At 34.8% G+C, this 6,931-nt stretch overlaps 1 protein-coding gene across 1 annotated transcript in view; it reads left to right on the plus strand.

The window, feature by feature from the left end:
• LOC106460233 (LIM/homeobox protein Lhx1-like) overlaps positions 1-6,931 on the plus strand; it is a gene marked incomplete at its 5' end in the record, with an annotated part of 42,239 nt that overhangs the window by 19,416 nt on the left and 15,892 nt on the right. The window lies entirely within an intron of this gene.

Genomic DNA, 6,931 nt, shown 5'->3' on the forward strand with positions numbered 1-6,931 from the left:
TATCTGTGCTCTGCCTACCACGGGTATCGAAACCCGGTTTCTAGCAGTATAAGTCCGCAGACATACCGCTGTGTTGCTGTGGGGCAAAAGAGAAACGCAGTTCAATAACGTACTTGTCACTATAAACTGTAACAGTAAGTGTGATTTATCCGGTATAAAATGCTACCATTTTGAAACCTGGGAAACAGGTAGGAAGAAGTATTTCCAATAGAGTTAAACCTAAAGTTTAAAAAACAGACTCTTACTTAATCACGTGTTAAGTAAAACGCTCATGTAAACCAATTTTCGAGTAATGTAAATACGAGTGCGAGTTAGTTGGAAACCAACTCTGAGTTTTGTTAGCAATCTAACTTGTTGAAGATTAAAATCTAGAAATGGTTGTTAATAACTTGTTACAAAACAGGTATTTACTAGGGGATTACGTGCCAAGCTGTGGATCATTAGGTCCAAGGTTCGAGCCAACTATGCCACTGAACATTCTCTTCATTCTCAAGTTTAATAACTGCGACAGCCAAATCCTGCTTCTCGGTTAAAAGTAGCCGCATATTAGGCGTCGTGTGTTGCTGACTGGGTTGCTTTCTCTGTGATGATCTGTTATTAATTGGGTTTGGCTAGGCCTAAACCTTAAGGTTCTCTGTCTTGCCGTTTAGCCTAAGGTGCCGTTGAGGTTGAAGATATCAATACCTGAAACGACCTTCGTCATATGTAAGAAGTGTGTTTATACCCCCCATGACTTTTACTTACAGATGAGTCTTAAAAATACGTTTGTACAGACTTTGTGGGGCTAAATCAGCGATCATATAATCACAGATATAACTCGTTTAGTTTGGTATGGTGTCACAGAAAACTTTCCATACACATGTACAAAACGGAAATTATGCAGATAGAGTTCCAATTTTGTACTCTTCGGTACCCCTAATGCAATTAATTTGTTTTTTTTCTCAATCTGTTTAACTAATATTCCAAAAATTCGTTGCTTATGAATATAATGCTTCCAACTGGATTTTAAGCTTATGTTATAACCTCTATAGTGTGCAAGAAACAAACATGAATTAATAAGTGTACAAAATTAAGTTTGCTTTTTATTTGCACATAACTGATGCACTGTCTTGATGCACTGTGATGGCTCGCCTTAGATTTGATTTTTATACTTAAACAGCTAGAATTTCCTTTCACTTCCATCGACCGTAAAAAAGGTTTTTATGTTGTGTGTTTATACAAGTTCAAGCAGTTCCCTTCTTCTGGCTAGAAGTAGTAAAGACGTAGCGTGGTGGTTAGCGTCTCGGGCTGCGCGTGGGAAGACCCAGTGTTCGCGCAGCGATGCTGCTGAAGGCGCTCCCAACTTTCAGCCGTGTGTGCGTTTTAATAGTCATTCCCATTATTTGATGCAAACGCTCTCGTTAGAAACCTATAGTAACAAAATAGCAGCAAATATTAAGGTAATTGCAAAATAAAGAATCCCAAATCCTTGGACTTGGAAACCCTATTTAAGGCTTATCAGGACATCTTAAGTCAGCAAACTAAGGATATACAGTTAGGCCTCTTATAACCATATTGAGAATATAATATTTATGAGGTTTTGGAGTCCTTTTTAACACACCGTATAGATGCATCTCTTTCCTCTAGTTTGATATAGTTTAGAATTTAGGTGTTTGTTATTTAGGAATCTTAGTTAATGATCTCAGTTTTCCTTAATTCGCTGTATGTGATCCTCATGCTTGATGATACGCTGGGAAATGACAATCATTTGATCTAGTCAACGGTCGATACTTGCCTAAAGAAGGGAGAACAAAGATTCTGTTTTCAACACCTGTCCGTTCTTGTAATGGGCTTGTTTTATCGCGGCATGCTCACTAACTCCGCGCTATAACTTTTAAAGTACGTAATCCAAACTATTCTTGACAGTATGACAACTATAGCACCAACAATGTATTCTGATATCTTTAGGTTTCATGCAGCCCTCAGCTGGTGCATGCATGCTTCATTTTCAACGACTCTCTCGGGAACAAAGCTCGCTGCAGGGTTTTCCGGATGGGAGAACCGCGGGAAACCATGCAAACACCCAAGCACACGTGGACGATGATGCCTAGCGAACGCGTGCACCTGCACGCGACAGTTAACGCCAAGCAGATGGCGAGAGCAATCTCGAGGTGCATAGAATCTTCGTATACGTTTCTTTCGGTGCTCAAAAACGTTCGTTAAATGCAGAGTATTATCTTAGAAAAAAAACAACGAAGGAACGAATTTTGATGAAATATTTTTATAATTTTGATTGAATGGACTTGTGTACGGGTTAAGATGGCACATCCTGGAAAAATTTTCACACACGAATTTCAACCTAAACTTCTCTTTACGCTGTGGTCACTTGACCCGCTCAGGGTTTAAGAATACTAGCTTACTAATTCTTGAAAATAGTGAACAGGTTAATGCAAGAAAATAATTAATTAATAATATCTGATGTTAAAATAAATAAATAATATAGTGTCAAAATATCCTGATGTGTTGTAACATGAATAAAATTTATGAAAAACTACACTTCAACAACTTAATCCATTTCACACCGAAACAGTCGTTCTCAAGCAATTTGCTTATATAAATAACTTCTTAATTAGTACATCGTACGTATTAACATTTTGAGTACTACTGTAACCCTCATCAGACATGTTGAATAACTGATGTATGTTTGTTTATACCCCCCTCTATGAGGGGGATTAATAAAGAAAAAAAAACTCTCATCCGGACTGAAAAGCTCTGCTATTACAAAATATCTCGTCGGTATACTCTTCATAATTTTTAATTTTCACTTAACGGTTGTTATTAATAATTTACTCAAAATTGACGAATTTAGATTCTAAATACAAGCAGAGTGTTAAAACATATTAGTGCGTTCTTCCATAAACTCCACTGTTTTAATTTTTCTGTATATATATATATATTAACTTCATATAAACCAATGCTTTTGATCAATCCTCTGCTATTTCTATTTACCTACCTCAGAACTTGTTGCGGTTCGTGTATTTGTATTCCAACACTATCCCTAAAGTAACTCGGCGATAAAAAATGTTGTTTGGTTCATTCAGTCCTTACTATAAATCTGAAAAGTGTTTCAACTTTCACTTTTTTTATTTCCGCTTCGAAACCAATCACGTTTTCAGATAGACGAGTAGGCCGTTTTGTGGTTCATCAGCCATCCTAGAGGCAACTGGAAATTGAGGGGAAAAAAACCTCACTGATTGATGGCAATTTTGTTCTTCAAAATAGCCAAGTGGTTACCATCCCGGACTGTGAATCAAAGGGTCCAAGGTTCGAGCCATTATGCTGCTGAAACCATCTTCGCATTCTCAGCTATGGGTGCATTATAAAAGTGATAATCACCCCCCCCCCCTATTTGGTTAGAGATGTTCTAGTAGACGGAGGACACTACTGACTGACTGGTAGGTAGTACAGAATTATGGACGTCTACCCCTAAACTTTAGGGTGTTTATCCTAGGTGTCGTTTAGGATGCTGTTCATGTTGAAAATTCCAACTCCTTAAGCTGTATGGAAATGCTCAGTTGGACTACATGTGCGTGTGTCGAAGTTCGCGTCTTGTAATGACGTCATTAGCTCTGCGAAATGAGGAAATAAAATGGTAGTTGTTTTCACAAGTTTTCATTAAAGATGCAGAATAGATGTTATAAGCCGGAATACACAAGATATATAGAGAAAAAAAATCTTTGTTATCCGCCATCTTCGTATCCAGAAAGCTCTTGTAACAGAAAATTTCAATATTTACAAATGCTCATCGTATCTTAGTGGCGCTGCTGTAGCTTTGTTTACGTTCTTTCCCGCCGGCAAGTTTCAGTGTGTGTGTGTTAGCAAAACCACATCGGGCTGGCTATCTGCTGTGTCTACCGAGGAGAATCGAACCCCTGATTTTAGCGAAGACTTAACGCTGTCCCACTGTGGGACGCAAGCTTCAGTTATTAGTCACCTGTACTGTGATTCACATTCGAAATACTGTACTTATAAGCTTAAGATTTTTCACATTTTTTATTGTTTAAAACTATAATCTTATAGGCACTTTGTTAATGTTCTAAAGTAGAGTATTTCTATAAGATTATAGTTTATATACAGTAAAATCCTCCCTTAAGGTATTTTACGGGAAACATTTTGGCACTTTGTTAATGTTCTAAAGTAGAGTATTTCAAAATGTTTCCCGTAAAATACCTTAAGGGAGGATTTTACTGTATATAAATGTCTATGCATTTCGTGGCCTCTTATTGGCCGTTTATTAAGTTTTAGTATTCAAACAAAATTTGTTGGAAGTTATCGACTGTAACGAATGGTATATAAATCACATAAATATGTTTCTGGTATTTGTTTTATTTTCTATCTCTATTTGACTGTGTTCCAGAAGTATAGGATTTTACAGAATAATAATAATACCACATTGCAAGTGTCATATAAAAACAAGGTCGCGTGGGAAACTCACTAAAAAATGTCCTATATAGGTCCAGTCTTTAGGTGTATAAAAACTTTTTTTTTTTTTATCTCGATGTTAACCGCTTCCTCGCTGTGTTTGTTTGTTGTTGTTCTTTCTACGTCTTGGACTGGTACAGCTACCAGCATGTGCGTAGTTTTCAGGTCATCAAACTGTTCTTTTCCCGAGATTTTCTGAACGGTTAGGTATAAAGCACAACCAGTAAGCTGCCGGATTAACCCGCTCATAAACTTCCTATTGATTTCCGATACCTGTCCTGGCAAGACAGGGAGCCAGGGCGTCTCTCCCGCTGATGCCTGCCGCCAGATACGAAATCGACCTGCCGCCATAGAACGTGCATATTCGACGCGGGAAAGTGGGTCTCAGATATATATATATATGTGAATATATGTACACACACATATATATATGTATGTCTGTGACAATTCTATAATTGAAAATCTCCAGCATCGTATTTAAAAGTAGGGGGAATGCCAAGATTTCAGAACCATATTTACAAACATCTACTACCTTCTGTCTTTTTTCACAAGGACATGAAACATGTTACCGGTTTCTAGTACGGTTTCATGAACGTATGATTAGTTCCATCTAGCTTTCAAACTTAAAATTTTCTTTTTTTTATCTTCGTAGACTTAGGATTAAAAATATCTTTCGTAACCACAACCTACCACAAAACTGGGAGTATTTTACAGATACGTTAAGTTTAATATTTTACGAAACTCCCTAAGTTACAGTATACTTAACGTAAGCATAAGAAACTTAAAAGTAATAGTAATATTATATTTGTATCTTCAGTGTACTTGACAACTTTAAAAGCTTTTACGTCGACTGATTTGGTATGGTTTACTTAAGCGACATAGTGGCTTAGGCGTAATCTAAAGCTAGATTTAAATTCAGCCACTTTAAAAAAATTTATTTGTTCATTTATGGTTACATTTCGTATACGTAAATCTTGTGCACGTATTTAGATGTATAGTAAATATTTGTATTAAATATTCAGTACATATGAAATAAATACGTGTGGTATGCATTGAATTTGTGATATATATATATACATGTTAATGTAGTTGTGTATTCATTACTTTTGTGGATACATTCTCTAACTTTTGCTTATATCTGGTTGCTCATAACTGTGACGGTTTATATCATAATTTTCGGGTAAAGAATTCAAAATCGTAATTCAAAAATAGTTTTATTTTCTTGTTAGATCCTTCATCTGCTGACAATACGTACAGCGATATCAATGCTTTATCAAACATGTCAGCACAAAAACGATCTATTAAAGTTATCGAAAAATAATTATATAATCAAGTGGGGTATATGGGGGAACTCTTTATATGCTGAGATGTTTCTCTCACGCTCACGAAACCTTGATGGCTGTCGTATGACAAAAGCATGATCAACCTCCCCTCAAACACACACACACACACTCATTATCCTGACTGACAGTTACAACTTAAATCTTTATTCTTAGAAAGCACTTGAATCAGAGACGTTAATAAAACGTTACGCTGTGACTCAGGAAAATAATAACAGCAATAGGCAGTAATTACAGAATTCATGTTTAGTAGCTCATCGCGGATAAAACGTCATTTAATTAGGAAGTGATAAAAATAAAAACAGTTCGCATTTGATTTACATTAAGCGGTTGGATCCGATTATATATAGTAAATATAACAACCCTAGATTGAGAAACTATGGGATCCCTATTTTCAAGTCATAAAAAGAGTCAAGTTACTATAATGTAATAGTGTTTACTATAACTGTATATATTACAATAAAGTAATAGTGTTTACTATAACTGTAAATACACAATAAAGTAATAGTGTTTACTATAACTGTATATATTACAATAAAGTAATAGTGTTTACTATAACTGTATATACACAATAAAGTAATAATGTTTATTATAACTGTATATATTACAATAAAGTAATAGTGTTTACTATAACTGTAGATACACAATAAAGTAATAGTGTTTACTATAACTGTATATATTACAATAAAGTAATAATGTTTATTATAACTGTAGATACACAATAAAGTAATAGTGTTTACTATAACTGTAGATATACACAATAAAGTAATAGTGTTTACTATAACTGTAGATACACAATAAAGTAATAGTGTTTACTATAACTTTAGTTTACTAAGTATGTAGATATCTCAGTATGTTAATAGAGTTTACTAAGTATGTAGATATCTCAATATAATAATAGAGTTTACTAAGTATGTAGATATCTCAGTATATTAATAGAGTTTACTAAGTATGTATATATCTCAATATAATAATAGAGTTTACTAAGTATGTAGATATCTCAGTATAATAATTAGAGTTTACTAAGTATGTAGATATCTCAGTATAATAATAGAGTTTACTAAGTATGTATATATCTCAATATAATGATAGAGTTTACTAAGTATGTAGATATCTCAGTATATTAATAG

The sequence above is a fragment of the Limulus polyphemus genome, unplaced genomic scaffold (assembly GCF_000517525.1).
Source record: "Limulus polyphemus unplaced genomic scaffold, Limulus_polyphemus-2.1.2 Scaffold732, whole genome shotgun sequence".
Lineage (NCBI taxonomy): Eukaryota > Metazoa > Arthropoda > Merostomata > Xiphosura > Limulidae > Limulus > Limulus polyphemus.